The sequence below is a fragment of the Hetaerina americana genome, unplaced genomic scaffold (assembly GCF_022747635.1).
Source record: "Hetaerina americana unplaced genomic scaffold, ioHetAmer1.1.p SCAF_11, whole genome shotgun sequence".
Lineage (NCBI taxonomy): Eukaryota > Metazoa > Arthropoda > Insecta > Odonata > Calopterygidae > Hetaerina > Hetaerina americana.
In genome coordinates, this window is record NW_027286181.1 from 32107897 (window position 1) to 32131069 (window position 23173).

The window sequence follows — 23173 nt, forward strand, 5'->3', positions numbered from 1 at the left end:
AGGCCGACCGCGATTAAAGGAAGGTCGGAACTCCGAGGACCTTGTCTGCGGTCGCATCCTTAATTACTCGCATTTGAAAGGAAAAGAAACTTGAAAAGATGAGGCATCCCTCTCTTGATTCCTTCGCAGATGTTCTGTACAGTATGCCGGGTTTAAGGGAATCGTGACTCTTCGACCGGATTATTCCAATTATCCAACACTTTCTGCTGTTTAACTAACCACAGCGAGCGCGGAGGATCTCGTGCAAAGAAAGGGGATGTTGGTGGGTAGCTGAGCAGATATGGAGGAGGATTAAGTGAGAGAGCGTGGTAATTAGAGCGAGGAAATTGCGTGCCCGATGACGAGCCAGGTTCTAAAATTACTGCATGGTGGTCGAGTCAAACGTTCGATTCTTCTCCGCTACCTCACCGTTCCAAAGCCCCATGGTAAGGAACTATGGCCAAAAAAATACCTGAAATCGTAATATTGTGGTTTAAGCAGATAATTTCGTATTAGCTGAAAATTTTCAAACATTTCCAACATGTTCAAGAAATAATAGAAAACAATGAAAAGTCGGACGGTTATTTCTTGGTCATTCAAAAATTGAACCCTGCCAACGTTCAACGACAAGTAATTTAGTGATGTATGACGAATAATCTCTCCCCGTAGACAACACCTTGGACGAGGGCTTGCATGCTCTGATGATCTCCATGGCTGCGCTGATGGGAGTATTTGGTATGCACTTGCTCCTGGCTGGATCGACCATGCCATAGAGAGCCAACCGCAGAAGCCAGACGAAAAGTTGTCCCAGCAACGTCTGTTTCTCAGTGAATTTTTTCTACTTAATGATAAACTAGATCAGGTGGACCAGTTATCCTATTTTGGAATAGTTGGAACAAAAATGGTGTAAGTAATTGGGACATAAGAGAAAGAATTGCGGCAGGTAAGAAAAGCTGTTATAAGGAGAGGGGAGTCAATGACAGGGAAGTTTAGTAAGGACGTGGAGAAGGGAATAGTGAAAACTAATATGGGGCTTGGTTTTGTGCGTGGCAGAAACTTGGCTGTTGAAGCAAGATGAATATTGGAAGCTCTTAAAACGTAGGTGTGGAGACTGATGGAAAAAGTAAAATGGACGGAAAGGAAAACAAACGAAGTAGTACTAGGCACGGCAGGGTAGGGGATAGAGTTGTTGGGAGAAGTCCAAAAAAGGCAAGAAAGATTGGTGCAATGCATTTCGATTGGCAAGGAATATTGAAAACTAAGATAGGGGCAGGAATTCAAGCAACTGAGGGAGGAGGAGGAGGAAAAAAGAGGTTTGTTGGACGAAATGAAGGAATGCAGAATGTATACCGAATTGCAATATGGTTAACCTAATATTTAGAGTATTAGTATCCTTTTACTAACGATCAGAGTGTCCCGGGTTCTCATCCGAGCTTGTCTTTCTACAGCCGTACCTGTGCCATAGGTAGAAGGAAAGGGATTAAATTTGGGATTAGAGTAACCTTCTGGCTGCTCCAACGTAATGTGTTCACAGCCTTCCGCGATGAAAGACGTATTTTTGTAGTTCTGATGCCCCAGTTTAACGAATTCTCAGTTATCAAATTGCCAAATGATATCTTAATTACCAATTGCCCCCAAGGCGCCAGTGCTCCATCTGCTACTCTGCTTTCTCAGATATCGCTGCCGACGTCCGCACCAATCAAGCTGTATTTTTGACCTAACTTTCTCTCCGAAATATCTTCGAACGAGTGCACCTTATGTGTGGAGACAGATGAAGGGTAATTTGTGCGGCTTTTGTGGCGAAAGTCCGAGCGAGCGAGGATATTTCTGTTTCTCTCTAAGGGAGGGGGGGTTGGCCAATGGGAATATCAAAGTAATTTTTTGACGGATGATAGCCGGTTAGTGCGCGATGTTGTATTTGAAGGTCAGTGGTGTTTTCAGCCTTATGGCTGCAAGTCTGATCCGGTCAGGCACATCCTCCGATTCAGCCTTCGGAAGACATCTAAAAATGTATAATTATCCAGTTGCTGCTATGATATGTAATTTTGAGCAGATTATATACTTGTACTCTATCAACGAAAAAATAGAAAGGCTACGGGAGCTGAATACCACCGTCAGTTGATTTCCACTAGACTTGTCCCTCCTGGAGGTTGCTTTTTACAGGTGCAATTATACGATATTCGGGACAAAGGGGAGTTCCTTTCCCTGTGTCTACATTTGATTTACCAAGAATTTCCATTGAGGAGGGTGATTGCACAGCTTTGTAGTGTTTTCCTCAGATATTATTCGGGATTTGAACCCCGGACGCCGAATTATCGAAACTTTAATAAACTAAGCTGCCATGTCAACAGGAATCGACGAAAGGTAATTGGAAGAATTTCGCCATTTAGGTAGCAAGAACTTTAGCGATAGCAGAAGTAAGAGAAATGTACGTTGTAAGCAGAATAGGAATGACGAGAAGGTTTTCAATCAGAACCAACTAATTCTGATGCCAACTAATAGCATAATGGATCTATATCCATAATGGAGCAATTCACTAAAACTGTGGAGTGTGTTTTTTGCGGATGAGAGACGTGGGCGATAGGGGTGGCAGAGAAAAGAAGGTTGGAGGCGATGGATATAGTATGGTGCTACCGAAGAATGATGAAAGTGAATGAATAGAAGAATAGAATATGATGAAGAACGAATAGAATAAAATATGAAGAAGTACTGTGAAGAGAGGGTGAAGAGGGAAGCTTATGTGAGATAATCGCGAGAAGGCGAGATTCTAATCGCACATATAAGATGGCACAATAGATTACTGAAGATCATAACTGAGGCAGAGATATATGGGAAAGGTCAAGGATGAATTTTGAGAAGCAAATAATGGAGATTGTCAATTTAAGAAGCTGTGTGGTAAATAAGAGATTGGCAGAAAAAGAAACAGTTTGGAGAGCTATAGCAAACCAATCTTCGGATTGATGACCCGCGATAATTGATATTTAGTAAATGTGCAAATGGGGAATATTTTAATTGTGAAAGCCATGATCTGGCCCATGAAATTCATGAAAGCACTTACTTGAACCAACAAAACAAAGGTTGGACGGGGCTGGTATTGATTATAGCTGGAGATATTTCTCTTATTCACCGCTATTTTGACTTAAATAGTGCATGCAGAAGTGAGTATTAATTCATTTAAGGGCACTGTTAAAAACATGAAAACCTCAGACGATTCAATTTCTTTTGTTTCACTGCTTCCATATCAAAAAGAGATTTGTCTTCCACTTGTTGAATATGGGAAAGAATAATTTCGGAGTTAAGTATGGAGGCAGGATCTCCTAATTCATGAGCTGTTGATGACCTCAATCGTCTGTCCTCCGACCGCCTACTTCTGGTATATTGTAGTAGCTCTCCCTCCCTCTGAGGAACAAAACTCCATCATTTTTAGGGTTGAAAAAAAATAGTGCATAGCATCTGGTTTCACTACAGTCATCAATTTTACAAGGTGTTTTCAATCTGTTCATCGCGTTCATAATGGAAAGTAATTGATTCTGCAAACCAGGTCTGCTCCACGAAAATCCGCTTACGACCCGCTTGCGATGATTAATTAGTGATGCGGAATTCAAAATGCGTTTTCACATTTATTTCAATCTAAAAAAAATTCTAATTTTAAAATTTTATCAGGAAATCATCTTAACTTTCATACCATAGCCAGTATTACGATTTTTTATTAAATAAAATCAATGTCAAGTTGAAAGCCCTTATAAAACTTGTTTTGTCGCAAATTTTGAGGAACTTTGGAAACGATAAAAATCAACTTCGGTGCATTCTTATAAAAATTTATATTTTATCATTTGATTATATTATATCCCCACAGACTTCGATTTGGCGAGAAATATTCAAAAATTAATTTTCACATGTGAATATCAATTTAATTTTTTCTTTTTTTCCAAAAAAATGAAAATGGTGTATGTAAAATTTTATTAAAAAAACAATGAAGGATATTCCTTAAAATGGCTCATTGTAAAAGCGTAGGTTATGCAGATTAGGGGAAGTTAAGTTATAAATGAACCTAACCAAGCAAAGTTGATTACTTTTCATTTTACCAATTGGACGAAAATTCGCATTGCAGCAAGGATATTTAGAAACTAATAGTGTCATTTTCATCTATGCGTCAATTTTCATGTGAGCTTTTACACTCAGATTCCTTTAGTGGGCGTAAGGAGTCTTGTATAAGATTTACGACAGACTAACGATCATTAACGAACCAGGTATTCACAGATAAAATTGATTTTATTAACTAGACTTTAAGTAACTAGAATTGGTTCAAGTAACTAGAATTGATTTAAGTAACTAGAATTAAGATGTAGAGAAATGAATTTTAGAAGTTTTAATATATAAATAACAAAGCATTATTTAGTTCTAAATTTGAGTCATTGGGAGACGAAGGTGAGTGCAGATAGAAAGCCTTGGAAATGTGGATTAGGGGAAATAAGATGAAAATAAAAGGGGTACTGAGGAATACAAACGAATAAATTTTGTGCGAATTTGTACGAAACGAACGAATTAAATAAGTGTGGCAGGGGAAGAGAAAGTTGAGAATGGGGAAATTCGAACAAGGGAGGAGAAATGAATGGATGGGAAATCAAAAATTAATGGACTATTAAAGGCCATAAATATGGAAATATGGTAAAATATCACGTGAGCGAGCGAAAAGGAGGAAAATAAGGTATTTTAAGGTGGCTCCAACAAATTGGACCACATGGCTTCCAAGGCTGGAATGATCGTTACTTTTGTCATGCAATGAGGAAATTTTTCTCTTAAGCATATTACTATGAATACTATGGATTATTTTTTCCTGCAGGGACACTTATGTTTTTGCATTAGATATACACGTGGCTCCTTCAAATTCTCTCCAATCTGGCTCCGCGAAATAGATAGTTAACCGTCGCATAAAACTCGTGTGCCGATGCTGGAATCGCCTGGAGAAAACCGGAACTTTTGGCCTCCAATCGCCGTTTCGATTTCCATCCTCCGTTTTCCTCATTCATTAGCTCACATATTTTACCCTTCTATCAGATGATAACTATATGTCAATTATACATTAACCTCTTCCTGTTCGCGGGATCCTTTATCCTGTAGAGAAACACTGGGTCAAAAATCGCGATTATTTTTTCTAAACTTTGTGAAAAAGCCATTCTCTAATATTCTTTGTTGTTGTCTGTTAAAAATAATGCTTAAATCATCTTTTATCAAATTTATGCAGATTGTTTGGACGCGTGGACAACCGATAAACAGAGAGTTTGAAAAACTGTTACTCAATAAATGATAAATATGCAGTTCAGTATTTTGACTCATGTTGTTAAAACGCACCTGTTATTGCATTACCGTCAGGCATTAAAAGATTTTCCAGGAGATTTATTTCACTTTTATAAAGAATTTAGCAGGTTTTACTAGAGCTAGTAAGAATGCTAACACCGATAAAAGATGTATCATCGGAGTCACTTTAATAATTTTATTTTCGAGATTAAGAATATTGCTAAGATTATTATACCGGTGTCATTCTCAACCATACTGTCTATTGTTAAAATATGCATGAAAATCACTTGCAAGCGCAAGAGAATCATAACCGAGTATAACTACACATTTCCTGTAAAAAATAAACTGCGAGGATATTATAAGTAAATTTGACATATAATGAAACTTATAGAATATCAACACTATAATTGTAGTACTTCTTTGCCACAGTATAAATGCATAGATTATTTCTTATTCCCTGCGAAACTATGACAAATCGAAAAAATACTGTAGCACGCAAAAATTTCGAATAGTGCTCGACAGAAGGAAACCTTGGATGAGGATCGAGTTTCCGAAGCCCTTGAATTTCTCGAGTGCCATGTGAATTCTTCGTTTTATTTTTTCGTTAACTGCCCTGCCAAGAGTGACGGTTCCACTAACTCATATAAAACCTGAAATTTATTGAAAATAAAATTTCACATAAAATTAAAGTTTTTGAAAAAACGTTCATCGACCTTCGTTTATGTGGATTTTTTTTAAGAACAACTGCGAAAAGGTTGGTGAGAGAACAAGCCATATTGGAAGGGAAAAACTCTGAAGAAAGAATCATTATTTCATTCCCTACCAAGTCAAAGTGGACTGAAATGCCAAGGCAGTGTTGAAAAGCTCAGTGGTGAATTTCAATATTATCAATGAAATTTATAGATCCGCGCCACCAATCCAAAGGGGAATGGTGATGACCCACTGCTCTCACTCACATTCGAAAAGAAATGCACAAGCATCGAGCCCTCCCCGATCGTTTCCTAGCGGCCACCGTTCAAATCATTTCAAGAACGGGCAGGAAATGTAATACCGGCATAAAAGCGGACACGGACTAGGTCAAGAGACAAGTGTGTTGGGAAGGGATATGGGAGCTCTCACAGCTGGCAGCCGAACGCTTGGCTTTGCATTGCATCTTAGTTTTATCTTTTGGACCGCGACAGGAATATTCGGTAGAAATTAAACGATTAGGGTAACATTCATTCGTACAAGGATTCATGAAAACAAAACGTTGCCCTCGGACCTCCAGGCCAGAATCAAAATCGGGTTAGTACCTTGTATCTCCTCCACGAAATTCCCGATGAAAAACCCGCAAGGCAAAAAAACACTATTTTTGTTCATTGTATATGGCCGCTCATTAACAGCATACAGTCTTCTAGACTTAATAAAAAAAAGTACCCCGTAAGCGCTACAAAAATTTGCAAAATGTAGGATTGCGACGAAAACGGGCCGCTACAATTGACTGAACACCTTGGTTAAATCAAAAGAGATAGAGATGAAAGAGATTGCTTCTTCGTCAAAAGATTTACCTCTCCAGATTTAACTCGAAAAGATTTAACTCTACTCCAAACTCCTCCCATAGGAATGTTATATCCTGCGTGCATATCCTTGAAAGCTTTTCATTGCTGGAGAATCAAAATAAATGGTGCTGTACCTGGTATTTAAGGGATCACCTAAAATGACGGTGGTCAGCGAACCACGGGCCTCCAGCGTGCGCCGACCCAAACGCCGCGACACGTCGGCATTAGGATTAGTCGGTGTTAAAATCTTACAGAATTAGTTTAGGTTAGAAGGAGCGATGTAGTCATAGTCGTCAAAGCATTCAACACTATAATTAATAATTAAACGAAAGACCTGACCACCATGAAACTTCCTTCAGTGACTCAGTTACGTTTCCTCATCTACCCAGAATAATGTCATTGCCTACGCCGTATATTGTACATCCAATTTACGACCCAGAGGCAGTTGATGCGACTTAAACACTTGAATTGTGCTAAGCGGTTGGACAAACATGGACTTGTGTGCTTCATGCATCACGTGGGTATGTTAAAATATATAGATTCCGGACCTGTAGGAGTTTCGCTCGTTATGTATTACAAAACAATGACCTAAATGATAGTCCATAGGGTATAGTGTTGTACTACTGATCGGAGGGCCCGGGATCGATTGTCGGGCACGTCTCTCTGGGCACCCTCAGCTCCAGCCTAGCTATGTGATTTTTCGGCTACCAGATCGTCCTGGGAAACCATAGCCGGCGCAGGGAAAGGGACTGTCCCTCTACCCTGATGTGTGAATTTAACACGCCGTAGGGGTTGGTACTGGGTGAACTCCACCATCACCTACCAAACCGACCATCGGGTTTATTGCGGTTTGTTTTTTCTATAAAATCAGCTTTTCAACTAACCCATTCGTTGAATAGAAATTATTGGAAGTTGTCTTATTTCTCTCTCATCAAATATGCATTCCACGACTGAATGTGGATAATTTGGATGAATATGGCGTTTCATGTGAAAAAAAATTCAATTTTACCGTAAGTTCCTAAACTTCAAGAAGATATTCGTTAGAATATAGTAACTAACAATTATTGCAATCCCCAGAGCATTATTTGCCCATTTGACGTTTACTGCATCTCAAAAATATTCGATCCCTCAGTTTCTCTTGTCCCATTAGTACGACATCTGCTTTGCGTTCTTCAATTGTTCATAAATCCATTTTGTGCGATTCCTGAACTCATAATAGAAGCGTGTATTGCTAAATCCGTATAAGTAGCATGGGCAGACGTTGACGTCAGAAAGTAACTCAAGGTAAGTTATGACGACAAATTCCCAGTGTATGGGATAATTAATCGCATGCTGGAATTGGAAGTCTTTAATTCATTAATTAGTTCTCTCGTGGTGAAACAAATGGCCGAGTACGACATAAAAATGTTGACCCAGACGTTCAGACCCCTTCTTTGTCTGCAGCTTGTGAGAAATGTGCAATAAATTCATTTCCGAATCACAAAATCCGTTTGGAAGAAAGTTTTTTTAGTTACAGTCTGCTGCAATTGCGCAGAAAAATTATAGATTTCGTAAAGAAATCAGGTTTCCTTCAGGAAGAAGTTACAAGTTTTCGTGTTTGGGTTTATGTAAAAATTTTCGTGTGGCTTAATTGATTTGTTTAAAAATAAAATGAATATTTATTTCATATTTTAATGGTGAAGTTAACTTTTCGGGACATGGCTGAGTTTGAAGTAATAAACTTTTTCCGTTCTAATGAAAGAATTGCTCAAATCGACGCAGCTGTTAAAAGGTTTGTCGGCGTTTCATTTTATTATGTCTCTCTTATCTCTTGTAACAGATCTTGTGCTATGGTTGACATTATTTATTCGATATTTGTAGATTTTACTCGGCTGTAATGACTTAAAAATGTTAAAGAAGATTACTGTAAACAAAAATATCCGGCTAATTTTGCGATGGGAATGCTAAGGCATTTACGAGGCTCGTACATCTTTCCTTCCCATATGCCTCTTCATTTTATCTTCTAGTTGGTGTCTTCCACGAGTTCAGTTCTACTTTACTTCAATATCCGAAAATATAGAAAATTATTTTGCTCCATTAAATGCATACAGAAGTACTTTGGCCATCGCGAAGATGAGTAATTTCGCATTACCTAGGTTTTAACTAGTAGAGCTACAAGTTAAATAACCTCGGTATCTATTAATTAACATTGGTTCTTTAATTAAAAATTAGTACCTGGGCCATATAGACATTTTATAAGGAAACATTATATTGTGAATTGGTCAATAAAAGTGAAACACGTTTGTTAACGTCAATACGTTTGTTACACAGTAGCTTTGATTCTGAAGTTGATTCTATTTAATAAACTTTTAAATGATAATGATGCTCTATTCCCCATAGGCTGGTTCAGCATAGCTTCGTCATAAAACAAAAACATGCTCATCAATTTTCTTAGAATGCATCGTATTAAAAACGGTTATTTACACTACATAGGGATGTATTCGATGGTTTCTGTCAAAACTTCGTGGAAGTTCATGTTCATGGATTGAAGAACACTATGTATTTTTCCACTTTTCTTTATTTTGGTACTACTAGTTTCAACACTTTGGCGGATGATAAGGCGTAAGCTTTGAAACTAGTAGTACCAAAATAAATAGCAGCGGAAAATGAAATTGTGTTCTTATTTCCCCTACATAGAGATATTTAACGAAACAATATTTTAGACTTTTCTTTGCATAATGCACAAAATGTATCCACTGAGTGCATAGAGGATGGGAGGGAGGAGGAAAAGTGTTTGATGAATATAACTCACGTAAGAATTGTAAAATTGGTTCCTCAGAAAGGAACAGTGATGGACTGTAAAAACAATAATAAATGGAACAAATTCAAATAGTATTTTTCACCAAATTAACAGTTGAATACTGGTCAGTAGAAAAATATCAAGCAAAAGGGAATGTGTGCAAAAATTAGTGAGCTCAAAACGTTTTTCAGCAAAAATATAATGGCATGTAATTGTTCCAGAAACTCTTGCTTGAAATTACTCTATTAATGTAAAAAGAACAATATCAATTTTGTCATTAGAGAAATAGCTCCGTTCATTGATACTGAAAAAACAAGGCCTCTCCTCAAAATTTAAAAACATTATTTATTTTCTTAACCTTAGTCCGGAAACAGCACTTTACATCGGACTATTGAAAACAATGGTGACAATTACGAATACCCTAGCCTTACGTGGAGGAAAACCCACCCAGGCAGGAATCAAACCCGCAACCCTTGGCAGAGGAGGACGTTACCCTGCTGCCACTGAGGTCGCATTAGGTAGGAAATACGATTAGCGAGTCAGTATTAGCATGACCTTTCCCATCGATTACTACCTTGAGATGGTGGAAGGACTTGTGAGTTCTGATCACCCCTGGAGCTATGCTGGCAGAAGCGACGATTATTTATCCATGCTAGATAGGTCAAATGATAGGAACCAGATGAAAGATAGTCCTGGAAAAATGTGCTCCTCAGTGAGGTGACTGAAAAGGCAACTGTCACCAGTGGGATGACCATTGGGTGACGGTGTCCCGGCACCTATGGCACTCATCGTTTTAGAATGTGTGTCATGCCCAGAAATCACAGAGGCAAGGACTCAGCTGTCTTCATCTCATGAAATCCTTGTAAAGTAAAATGAACAGCAGCAGAAAGGAAGAATCCCAAATCAGTAAGAATAGGGACTTCGAAGGTTGGGACAATGTTCATAACAGGAAAAGTAGAAAATAGAAAGTGAGAGATGAAGAGAAGAAATAATGATATGCTAGGCCTTAGTGAGATGAGATGGAAGGTTAGCAGGATTACTGGAGTTACAGGGTAATATAAAGTGAAGGGATTAATAGCCAGTGAGAAGTTGCAATAATATTGAACAAAAAGGTTGAAAGAAGTTTAGTAAACATAGGTAAAGCAACTGGCCGAATTTTAATGGTAGAAGTAACAGCTAAATCAACAAATTTGGTCGCTGTTCAGGCCTACATGACACCATACACTCATAGGAAGGAAGACACACGATCAGTTAGAAGACATAATAGTGGTAGTTTCTGAAGGGAAACATGTAATATTGATGGGGGATTGAAATGCGAGCGTAGAAGAGATGCTAGTCAGGTAGGGGACTATGGTTTAGGAAAAGGAAAGACTAGTGGGGAATGCAAAAGAGTTTTTTCTGCAGATAAGGTTTAATAGTAACAACCTCTTCATTTTAACACAACAATAGGTGCATGTATGCATGGAAAATGTGCAGAGATTCAGAAGATATCATTTAAACTATAGAGGAAGAAAAAGATTCCAAAGATGAATGTGTGCCTCCTTCAGCTTCTCTTCCGGGGCGAAGGAAAACGCCACAGAGAAAAGGAGATGATTCCGGTGGTTACGGAAAGGAAACAAAACGAAGCAGGGAACCGACAAGAAAACCTAAACGAAATAATAATTCTGACTTTTCGGATGCAGTTTAGGAACTGAAGAAGTCTGGAGGGTCAAGAATATCATCTAGAAGTGACACAAATACCGTGGCTACGACGACACGCCGCGCGGGAGAACTCGAGGGAAATGGAAGGTCACCAGTTCGGCGGAAGATGATGATGAAGAGCCTGATGGGCAAATGTCAAATCCAAAAATAAAAGCATGGAAAAGGCCGAAAGAAATCTACGGAAAACTGAGGAGAAGGATGTGAAGCCGGAGGATGATTTTCTTAGCGTATTCTTTGTTTAATGCTGGTGACCTGTGCCATGGCAAGAGACTCTCTTCAGGAAACATACGAGAAGTCCACAGGAATTTTTTACGACAGCATAGGTGAAGCAGAGGTCTTCAACAGTGAGTGGAAGTTAGTTACTTATGTGAATCTAGCCAAATAAGAAGACAATGCTGACACCGCTATGAAATACGTATAGATCACGACTGACGAATACCAAAATTGACATAAAAATGCAACCTGGATACATCTCACGGGATGCAGTTCCGTAGTTTCTGGAGTGAAGTCTAAACTTCTTAAACTGGAAATAACACAACGAATGACTGCTCTAATTTCTAGGGGAAAGGTAAGAAGGAGGAAGGGAATTTTCAATTTTATAAGTGAAGTGAGCAAGGTACTCTATGGGACGCTAGATGAGGTCGATGCCTCTTTTAATACATGTATGAATAAGGTTAACCAGATGGAGAAGGAACGCTCTTAATTCCTAACTTTAGTTTAACAACATTTAATCTTATTAAATCAACCATCTCCACAGAGAATAGCACTTTATCGGACGTGGAAGCCAACAAAGGTATTTTGTCCGAGGGGTTTGGACAAATTGAGATATTGTATAAATGAATCAACCGCGGGACTGAAATTTCATGGTGCCTAGTTTTCACGGACATTGACGGCTAATGACCATCATTATCAATATATGATACAGGTATGACTCTATTAATCCATGCTGTAGATGATGTGATTCATAACTACGAGATCATCTTCGACTCTATTGTTGGTACACATAAGGGGGTCTAGCAGACACAGATAATTAGCCTTGACGGTGTGATTAATTTATTAATGAAGGAACAGCCAAATTTATCCAAAGGAATTTATCCAAATTTGCTACTACCACCAAGATCTGCACCGATAGGCTCGAGCCCGGAACCTTCTGCGCAGGTCGCCGCGACCTTCCTACTCGATCCCTCACTTTCCCCCGAATATGGTTTACACTAGCGCCATTGTAAAATTGTATACATTTGCAACGATTTCAGATCAACAAGGTTTTTCGAAGTTGGTATGTTGCAGATAATCAATGTAGTCCCTTAGTTTTGCGAACATCAAATTGTTGAATTAACCCAAACGATATGGGTACCTACCGGTTCAAGCGAATGGCTATGTGTTGCTCTCCAGCCCGAAAGTTTGATTAATTTATGTAACGAAAAGAATCCTTATGATATTGTTCAGCATGGACCGGGAAAATTGACTTTGGAGGAGAAACGGCTGTGATGTCTAATTACATTAATAAGGATTTCATTCCTCCTCTTAGCTTAAATTTTGATTGATGTGTTGAGGGACGGGAGCCTACGTTGACAAAACTAAAAGAACGATTACTTGTGAGAATTTTGGCCCGACAAGCGGCGGATTTACATGCAGCAAATGTGAAAGTAAACGATATTGAGAAGATAATTGAAAAGACAATATGTGAGAACACTCATTTAAATACTCATTTTTTTATCTCTCTGTGCTGGAATATCTCGTATATCTTTGCCTAGTCATTTGTTTTCTTGTGTATTGTTGTTTTTCCGGAAACGGGAGTTGTAATGGTTTTAGGAATATATGAATAATTTTCAAACCTAAGATTATCAGCGAATATCATGCTTCAAATTAACAAATACCCTCTTTCGTCGTTACGACTGGAGTAGGCTCTCATGCTGATGCCTTGGAATTATTATCCACTCTCCACCATTCCACGGGACATACCCATCCACAATCGCATCCAGCTATTTCTGGTAATATAAGTGGTAGAAGAAAATTAACTAATGTGTCTCTACCCTCTTAATTTGTAATAAGAAGGCTATGATATGATGTGCACGCATGAGTAATTAGGTATGTAATTAAATGTTATGTATATATGTGAAATGTTAAGCCGGGTGTCGCAATTTGTTATAATCAGAGGATAGTGTGCCATTACATGTTTGATGACAAGGGAAAAAATGCTTTCCACATATTCCTCTCCGGTGAAGGGGGAAATACCTTGTATCTGGGTAACAGTCATATGGTGATGCAAGTAAAGTCAGTGGTTGTGCCTTGATTGTGACGACTGATGGTATGGAGCGCTGTGTAACACTGACCAATGGCGTATCTACCAACCCTCTGATCATCGACCGGCCCTTATACCCAATTTACCAATGACTGAAGCCACCTTGGAGGGTAAAGTCAGTCGGGGACTCGTGATCGGGCGACTAGAATGGACTGGGCCCCTCTGGTGGTAGCAGATTGCAAAGGTTTGTGTTTATTCTAAATTTATTTCTGACCACATTAAAGTCTGTGGATGAAAACCGAGCGCCGTTTAACTACTTTTCCGACTCCTACTCACCGATACTCACCTGATTCAAGGCCCCCGTGAGGCAGCCGCTCGAATTTCTGAGTGACATTCAAGGTACCATGGCCTAAGGTAATAAACTCTAAGAAAACTAAGGAAATATTCAGGTTCATACTTCCCTCCGAGAAATAGTATTTGAAAATACACTTATTTACCGAATTCCTGATGAAACTTTCCTTACAGCAATTTATCGCCAATTAAGTTAGAACTTGCACATTATTTTTCGGGTCGCAAGGCATTAAATCATCATTGGGCTCATTTACTTGCATGTGTGTTACGGCATGTATTTGTAGAGTCATGGACAAACAATGAGACCAAAGTTTGGATTCACTGAATGGTCACACGATGGCTCGTTTAATGACGCGCGCGCATGTTTGGAGGGGCACGCAATTGCATTGTTGGCTGGTGGTCTTGGAGGCAGCTGTACCCACACTCGGCACTCAACCTTCCGGCGAGGAAGGGAGGGGTTACCTGCAGGACTCCAGTTCGCTCCAGTCCTGCCCTGCGAAGCCTGCGAAGATACTCGAAATGCGCACTTTCGGAATTGAAATGGGCTAGCAATTCTCACCGTCTCCTTTTCCATCGTCCCAATTCGATTTTGCTCTCTCTTGTGCGAAGTCTCCCACTCAATAAACACCCCCGGCCTCCCCCGCCTTCCCCCCAAAAACCCCCTCGCCGTGCTTGCCGACTTGCATTTGGTCTTGCCAGTTCGCTTTTAGAGCCGGGACGAGCCAGCCGGTCGAAGCGGATGGACTCATCGCTATCCCAGAGTTGGTGGAACCCGCGACTGCATATCGTCGAGCTACGAGTACTCTGTAGAAGACTAAGCGGTCGAAATCAAGGGCAGCTGTATATCAATGGTGAGTAGCGATCGCATACAAGCCCAAGTGCAAATATAAAGTGGTAGATAAGGCTTCTTCATAAACGTGCTCAGTGTATTAAGTTTCTAATTGTTAAGTTTCGATTATCTATATCTTCGGACCACTTTCCGAAATTGACGGTTCCATGTCGGAACGTATGTAGTCAGCCTACAAAAATTATTTTAAAGTGTGCTTTCTCTTGCTGGCATCCGTACATACGAACATGTACTTACACTGAGCAAAGGGCTGAAGTACGCGCTAAATCCGATCTTCAACTTGCCTCAGTTGCCGTTGGTTATTGTCCTAGGGATGTGTCAATGATGGTCCCGTAATTGTCATCACTGGGGTTTGGGATGATGCGGTGGGCAACGTACGATGAAGGTGCTTTGTGAAGAGCATTTAGAGTGAGTACAACGTCCGTCGTTTGGCACGTTAAACTGCGGACCAGTTAAACTGCGTCTTTCGTTAAGTGGGATTACTGCCGACTTTGGGTTTCTCTTCACCCTTGCTTTCTCATCCACCCCTAGTTGCGGTAATGACCTCCACTTTCGGCCACCTCCACAGGTTATCCAACAACATTAATAAACTCGTAGTTAGGCTTTAGTAAGTTAGCCTCTCCTAGTAATAAGCTGAATTTTTTGACATTCAATGATCAACAGGGTAATAATGGGGGCCTGTTCCTTTTGTGGTTTCCCAGGAAGATCTGGTACCCGAAAAATTCCACAGCATGGATGAAGGGCAGAGGGCCTCAAGAGGCATCACTCTGAATCAAATCCAGGCCCCCAGTGCAGTAAGCCAATGCGCTACCCACTGGACGTCCACACCCCCTGCTTAGTTTGAGTGTAATAGATTTTTCAATAAGTTAAGAAGTTAAGTTAAAACAAATTAATATAATTTCAGTAAAATCAGAATCTGCTATAATTCCTCACCTTAATTTAGCATAAGTATTTATATCCACTGTAAATGTCAAGAACTTGAAGAACTATGAAAGTTGATGAAAATTTTAATTACTCGAAATTATGTGGAAGTGTTATGTCCAAGTTGCTCTCATCATTTTTTCATCTTTTCTTTGTATTGAAAAATTATTTCAATAAGAATCACCTTTTGGGGGATAGATTTATTATTAATGTGTCAATTTTTGCCTAGTTCCTTCTTATAAAATGCAATTTGAAAACATCAATTGAAAAATAAATTAAATCACCAAAGGTTACTCAATTAAGTAAATTTTTAACCCTCTCATTTTAGGTGAAACTATCAGTCTCAGCATATACTTGTGTGCTAGTTTTTCAAAAAGGTCCTTGCATATAATCATGCAATATTGCAAGAGGATATTGATTTCAATCTCAACAAGAAACAATTATTTGTACATTCAATACCAAGGTTTTCAGTATCATGTTTAAAAGGATGATGCATAGAATATTGATGTTAATAATGTGTTCTGAACTGCACCCTATGATGTACTCTCTATTTTTTTCCTGAATAACAGTCCCTAGAGGTATTAAAATTCATGTATCTTTCTAGTTTTTGCTCAAGTGGAATCATATTGAATAGTGTTCTGGGGATCATCTGTATGCATGTTGTACAAAGTAAAATTTATAATCTTCTTACCACTGCTTCTATCTAATATATATCTGCCATGTCTTTCTTAACCGTACATAATATCAATTTTTTCATGCAAATAGCAATATTCACTCATTATCTGCTGGAAATCATAAAATCCACATAAGTTATCATAAATCATCAATTTCATAAAATCCTCAATGGTACTGGGTGTAATAATTTATAACAATACCAAACTGGTTTCAAATTGAAACTTGGGAAATTCCTTAAAATGAAGTGTTATTTTTTAAAGAATAATTTTTTAAATGACAAATAATTTTCGTGCTTGTCTTTGCATTACCAGGTTCCCCATCCGCGTTGGTTGTCTTTTGGTGAAGGCAGTTTCCCTGGTCATCCTGCCTGCATCTTCAGGGGGAAGGTATTTTTCTAACCTTACTTTTCCAAGACCAAGAAATATCAACATGGATGATGGATATCAATTAAACAATGTGTGGGAAAGGACTATCCAATTAGAGAGCTGTACAGATGAGCCCTATATAAAACAGACCAGAAAGCTTTGAAAAATACTATAAGTATATATACTATATAGTGTATATACTATATCCTCCTTCACTCATTTCACCATTTAAACGCACTCATCAACCAGGTTCTCTAGGGTGGTCAAATTTTTCCACTCTTTCATCCATGTCTCCCCCTCTCTCCTCGTAACCCTCCTCCCTTACATTCCCTCCTGGTCCCAGGTGGATGTCATAGTCTCCCATTGCACTTGCTTGCTCTCCACCACTTCCTGCGTCTACGTCTTCCACTCTTCATTCTGTACATTCCTCCATCTTGCCTTTTTGCCTGCATTTTTCTTTTGCTCCTGGCAGCCTCCTTCTCTCGAGCAAGTTATGAGTGGAGCTCTCTGGAGGCAAATGATTTTCACCAACTCTCGCCATCGATTTATATCTTAGTAATCGATCCGAAGGGATTTTTTGAAAGATGACAATGATTGTACAGCTTGCGATGAACTCTATTAGCCCACATGTAACTCTAGAATCCAATGAATGGAAACAATCAAATCATCTCTCTGTCCGATGATATGATTTTCCTCAATTTATGAATACCACATAATATTCCTAATTTAATTTCAGATTTCTCCAAATATATCGACCAGGATTTCATTCCGGGGACCACTTGACAGCAAGTAAAATTTTGGAGTTCTGGACTATCACATTGCATTATTCTATTAAGAATATTAATATAATATGTATAACAAATGTTTGGAGCAGTTAATTGGCAAGAAAAGATCAAGGCAGATAAGTTGCTCATTCTTTTCTCTTTTCAAGTATTTAAGTTAAAATACGTTCGGTGTGAAGATAATTACTCGCAGTCGAGTCATATATAGTATGTCATTTAAAACTGAAGCCACATAATTATGACCAGGTAAAAATTTCATTATTTACAACAATCGTTACATAATATTAAATTTTTAGAATGTTTTTGCATTCTTAGTTACTAACCAAATAACATGACATCCACGAAGGAGATAAGGTTGGTGCGGCAGCAAGTGCATTGGCTTACCATGCTGAATGGCTGGGTTCAAATCACAGTGGTGGCATAACTTTTCTAAGATATCCTGATCCCTGCTTGGGTGCCTTGCACTTTAATGGAGTAGTCTATCCATCAAATGGAGCATTAAACTGGGAGTCTATCCCTCAGCATTGACTAATGCTGACAATGTTGTCCTCTCTCCACCCCATTCCCAGATTTTAATCCTAAGGTATTTATTCAAGTATTATTTAAATTCGTGATCTTCTACCTCCAATTTTAGTCATTGAGATGAACCAACTCTGTGATCCTTTTGTTTGATTTTCTTCAAATGATCAATGAGGCTTAAAATGAAATATTTCATGTATTTCTATCAGGTCTGAGATGTATCACATCATGAGTGCCTATCTGTGCAAATTATGCAGCTTCTTTTTCACCAAAACTCTGTCAGCCCAAATGTATGTACCGAGTGATAGCTTGTATCATGGTTTGTACCATTCCACCATCCTTTTATTACTATTCACAAAGTATTTTCACATTATTATGCCATCTTCAGGTGCATGTGAGAAAGCACATATGAACAAATGTGTCTACTACTAAAGGAATACAGATGTAGATTCACTCACAAAATGTAACTGCAAGAAGTGCCGCACTTCAGTGTACTTGTTTAAGTATTTGGTAGTCATCTTGGGAAAGATTTTGTGGAAATAATTTTAATGAATTGATCATAGACCTGAGTAAATCAAAATATAATGAATTCTAATAATGTTGCATTTCATAGTAATTGAAAATAGTGTTACCGACAAGCATTGTAATCAGCATGTACTTCTTAAAACGTTTCAATGGTATAATACTTTAATTCAGGTATTGAACAATTTAGAGAAAAAAAATTCAAAACTCTCTAATCATACCCATCATATCAATCTGCATTCGAAAATCTTCCTTTTATTATTTGTCTTATTTTTATCTTGACCAAATTCATGCAGCCATCTACCATCAAGTTCTAATGCCATGTACTGAAAAAGTAAAAGAAATAATAGTTCAACCACTCAGATCCACAAATTGGGAGATATTTTAACCAAATTTCCTAGTTCCGTAACTTACTGTTGAATTGTTTCTTCATTGCCTTGACCCCCAAACTGTTCATGTGGTTGAATAATACTTTCTTTTATCACAAATTCCCGCATGCTGCCACCCTTCCCATTGTTGTACTTCTCTAAATTTGTACTTTCCATCTATAATTAAGATTGATGGACCTTAACTCTTACCCCAAGCCTAAAATGGACCTTACTTTGGAAGAAACCTTTTTGATGTCTGCAACATCTCCTATTCATCATCAGCATAACTTTGGTGTCACTATTTGTGTGCTCTCAACTAAAAGAAGCCATGCTCTGATGCAAGCTCGACCACATGTCTGCTGTGGCAGAAGAGGGGACAGGGAAGAGAGCAAGATTCACACCGTAAGAAGTGACTTAAGTTATTTTAAATCATCATATTTTATCCCTTCTGTGAAAATTTGGAGATATTTGATTTCAAGATCTTTGCAGTACTTAGAAGTAGTGAGCGTTTTATGTAGTAAGTGGCATGTCTCAAGCAAAATAGGACTATATGTTCTTCGATTAATTGAAAGCATTTCATTTTATTATTCAAATTTTGATTAAATTTTCTTTGTCTTAAATTAATCTTCCAATCGAAGAAAAGTATTTCCAAATCAATCTCATATTTCCCTTTAACTGGTTGGATAAAAGTCATCTAATGTGCTCTGTGAAATAGTTCTCTTTGAACCTTGGCATAAATTTGAGTTAGAGCACAGGTGTGGGCTGCTAAAACTACTTGCTTCCAACATTTGTGATGTGTCAAAAATTCCCCCTGCTATGATGCTAAAGGAAGAAATCAATTGAGCATATCATTGGGAGATGTGGCAGCACAGGAGTAGTGCTGGACTGCTGACTGGAGGGTCCGTCTTCCATTAGAAGTCATTTCTCTTAGGCACCCTCAGCTCCGACCAAGCTGTTTTTTTTTGGTACCAGATCTTCATGGGAAACCGTAACCAGCACAGGGAAAGGCATTGACCTACCTACTCTGCCGACCTTTTGCCGACCCCGGTGGCGGCGGGGTAACGTCCTCGTCTGCCATTCCAAGGGTCGCGGGTTCGATTCCCGCCTGGGTGTTTTCCTCCACCTAGGGCTTGGGTGTTTGTAAATGTGCCCATTGTTATCATTGTTAATAGTTTGATGTAAAGGCCAAAATGTGCTGTTTTCGAACTAATACCGAATAAATAAATAAATAAATAAATAAATAGACTAATAAATTAACACCCCATCGGGCTTAGTGTTGAGCGAGCTCTAACATCACTAACAGAACAAGACCTTTGAGTCGATTACTGTGATTTTTTGTGGTTTATATCCGAGTGGTGCCTAGTATCAAAGTATTTAGTGGTTTTTAATGACGTGGCTTGATTATTCCTTTGAATTTATAATTAATAAATTTATCCCTATTTGATGTAATCCAATCTTGAACATGAAGCATGTAAATAAAAGACTTTTCCAATCTATTTGTGGAGTGGTGAAATGTTTTTAAAAAATATTTAACAGGCAACCATTCATTTTTTGACTGCTAGAAACCAGCTGCAAACAATAAACCAAAAGAACAGAAAGGTAGGTAGATGCCGGTGGTTGAAAATATGAATTTCAGCTGATTAAATTGAAAGGTGATTGTGTTAAATTATGTAAGCTGGAAACAATATAAACAAACACCAATGAGTTTATTGCAATAAAGTAACCGTATTGAAGAATGTTATTGAGTGGCCCTTCATAATGGTCCTTTAAGATGCAGGAAACCCAAAGAGGCTTAATCACCCACTCATATGTAGATGGCTTACTTCTAATCGATATTTACTCCAAATGTTTTTTCCATTGATTAAGTTTTGAATTAACCTAGCATTATCCATTCCTGCGTTGAGTCAATTTTTTTGTTTTGGGAAAAAGGTTCCCAAAAGAATTCCCATTAAATAAAGATTAAAATCCTTCCACTGGTATTAAATATAATCTAGTACTTTAATTGACAGGTAAATCTGGTTCAATAAATTACTGTTCATTAACAGATTTGATAAAGTTAAACGATTCATAATCCTTTTTTTTGCTGTCAGATTCCATTTAATCAAACCTACTACTTGATTATAGTCATTTTATTTTAAATTCCTTGGGATCTTATTTTCATCGGATTACTACATTTTCCTATTCTTTAACATAGGTCTACTAATAATTATTATTATTATATTATCCTACCGGTAAAGGTAGGTTTTTGATGAAAACCGGCTACCAAACAGTACAGACACAACTTCCTTGCCTCACCTAACTAAAAACAATGTCCAACAGACCCCTCTTCAATTTATGTTTACCTCTTCATTCCATTCTAAGTAACCTGCCTACTCTTGCAACCCCCCCTTCCTCGCCTAACATTCTCCCTTCGATTAAAATTTTCAGCACCCCATTGCTAATCAAAAAGGTCTGCATCCACCATTCCTGCTTGATTATTCTCGGCAATCCCCTCTCCTCTCCCATGATTCATTGGAGCTCCTAGTTAGAGAGTTAAAATATGCTGTTGGGAAATTCATTGCAACTTAAATTCCATATGCCTGTGCAACTAAGTAAATGAATTTTTATTGGGTTTTTAATATGAATCCCATTGATAGGCAAAAATAAATAATTTTAGAATATCACTGAAATTCAATTTTCTGGCACAATTGAAAGCAGGCGTAATAATTTTTTCCAAGTTGTGGTGTTAGAGAGCAAATTATTCCTTTAACTTTTCGAGTAGATAACATATTCTGTGAACATTTTTCAATGTACTGCATTTGAATTTAGGTGACAGCCAAAGAAACTTAATTGGAGATGCAGTAATATTATCCCTGGAATATCAGGGACATAAGTTTTGCCCAACCCTGGGAGTCTTCAGAAAGAGTTCGGTTTGCTATAGAAGAAATAACTTATATATTTCAGACTTTTGTATTCTATAATTTTGACATTAATAAAGGTTTTGAATATATTCTTGCATTAATGATTCTTGTACATAATTGAAATAACCACTATGACTGCAGTAAAAAGAGTATGCGAAATTTGCAACCAGAGCAGTGGATAGAATTACAAACAACTCTTCTATACTTCACAACTTACAGATTTCATTGAAATAAAAAAATTACATAAATTACTGATTATGAACGGAGATATATGCAACCAATTAGGGTAGCCGCCCCATTTTTAATTTGGGCATTATCTAATATTAATCCAACTAATTTCTAAAAATTAACTCGTTAATATTTAAATATATAATGCAGTTTCATCACATTCTATCAGAAATTGCTCGAAGTAATCGGAAGGATGCGTCATATTTTACATTAACCTTGCCCCTAGTTCGCAGAAACCCCACTAGGCCAATTGCGAAATACACGATGCATTTGGTATAGCCACGTAAAAATTGAATTTCGAAAATACATGTTGGTTTCACTAGTGGGAAAAGGATGTATTAGGATGGTCTGGTATTTGAGGTTGTTTCAACTAGTGAAGGCATGCGCCATCTGTTGGCTAAATTTTCAACCAATCCGTTAATTAATTTTTTGTTCACTAATTTTCAGTAAATTGTCACCAGAGATTTTAACGGTAGGTTTAGGACGCCGCAGGAGATCAGGAAAAAAATTAAATATTGAATATTTTTGTGAGGAGGGCTGCCATTTTTTCCAGCCGGGCGGCGGGCGCCGGAAAAAATGGCAACCCTCCTCACAATAATATTCAATATTTAATTGTTTTCCCGATCTCCCGCGGCGTCCTGAACCTCCCGTCAAAATCTCTGGTGAATATTTTGTGCATATTAGCGAATCGAAAATATTTTGCGAAAAAAAAAATTTCGGCTGCAAAAGTGAGTCGAAGTAACATGCGCTATAGTCTCACCCCCACAATCCGCCTCTCATACCCTAGGCTACCAGGTTTCTTGTTAATTTGAGGTTCAAAACTAGGATATGTTCTGCAAAAGTACGGACTTAGCCGTTTTTTTCACAAAATGAATTCGAACTCGACAAGGCTCTCTCACTCGACGAATCCAAGGCATCTGCTTGCCTCGACACCTCTCTCGCCGGGCGATGGGCTCTGGACTTAGAATATTTTCGCTGGGTGGACTCGGGACTTCAGTATATTTTTCTCGTGGAGGATTAAGCACCTTACTTTGGGCCTCGCGGCACTCCGAGACGGCTCGTGAGCGGTTGGCTGTCGATGGAGCTACTCTTTTTTGAAGCGTGAGCCGGTTCTTGGAAAACATTCGATACCATGCTTTTTCGCATCTTATTATTGGA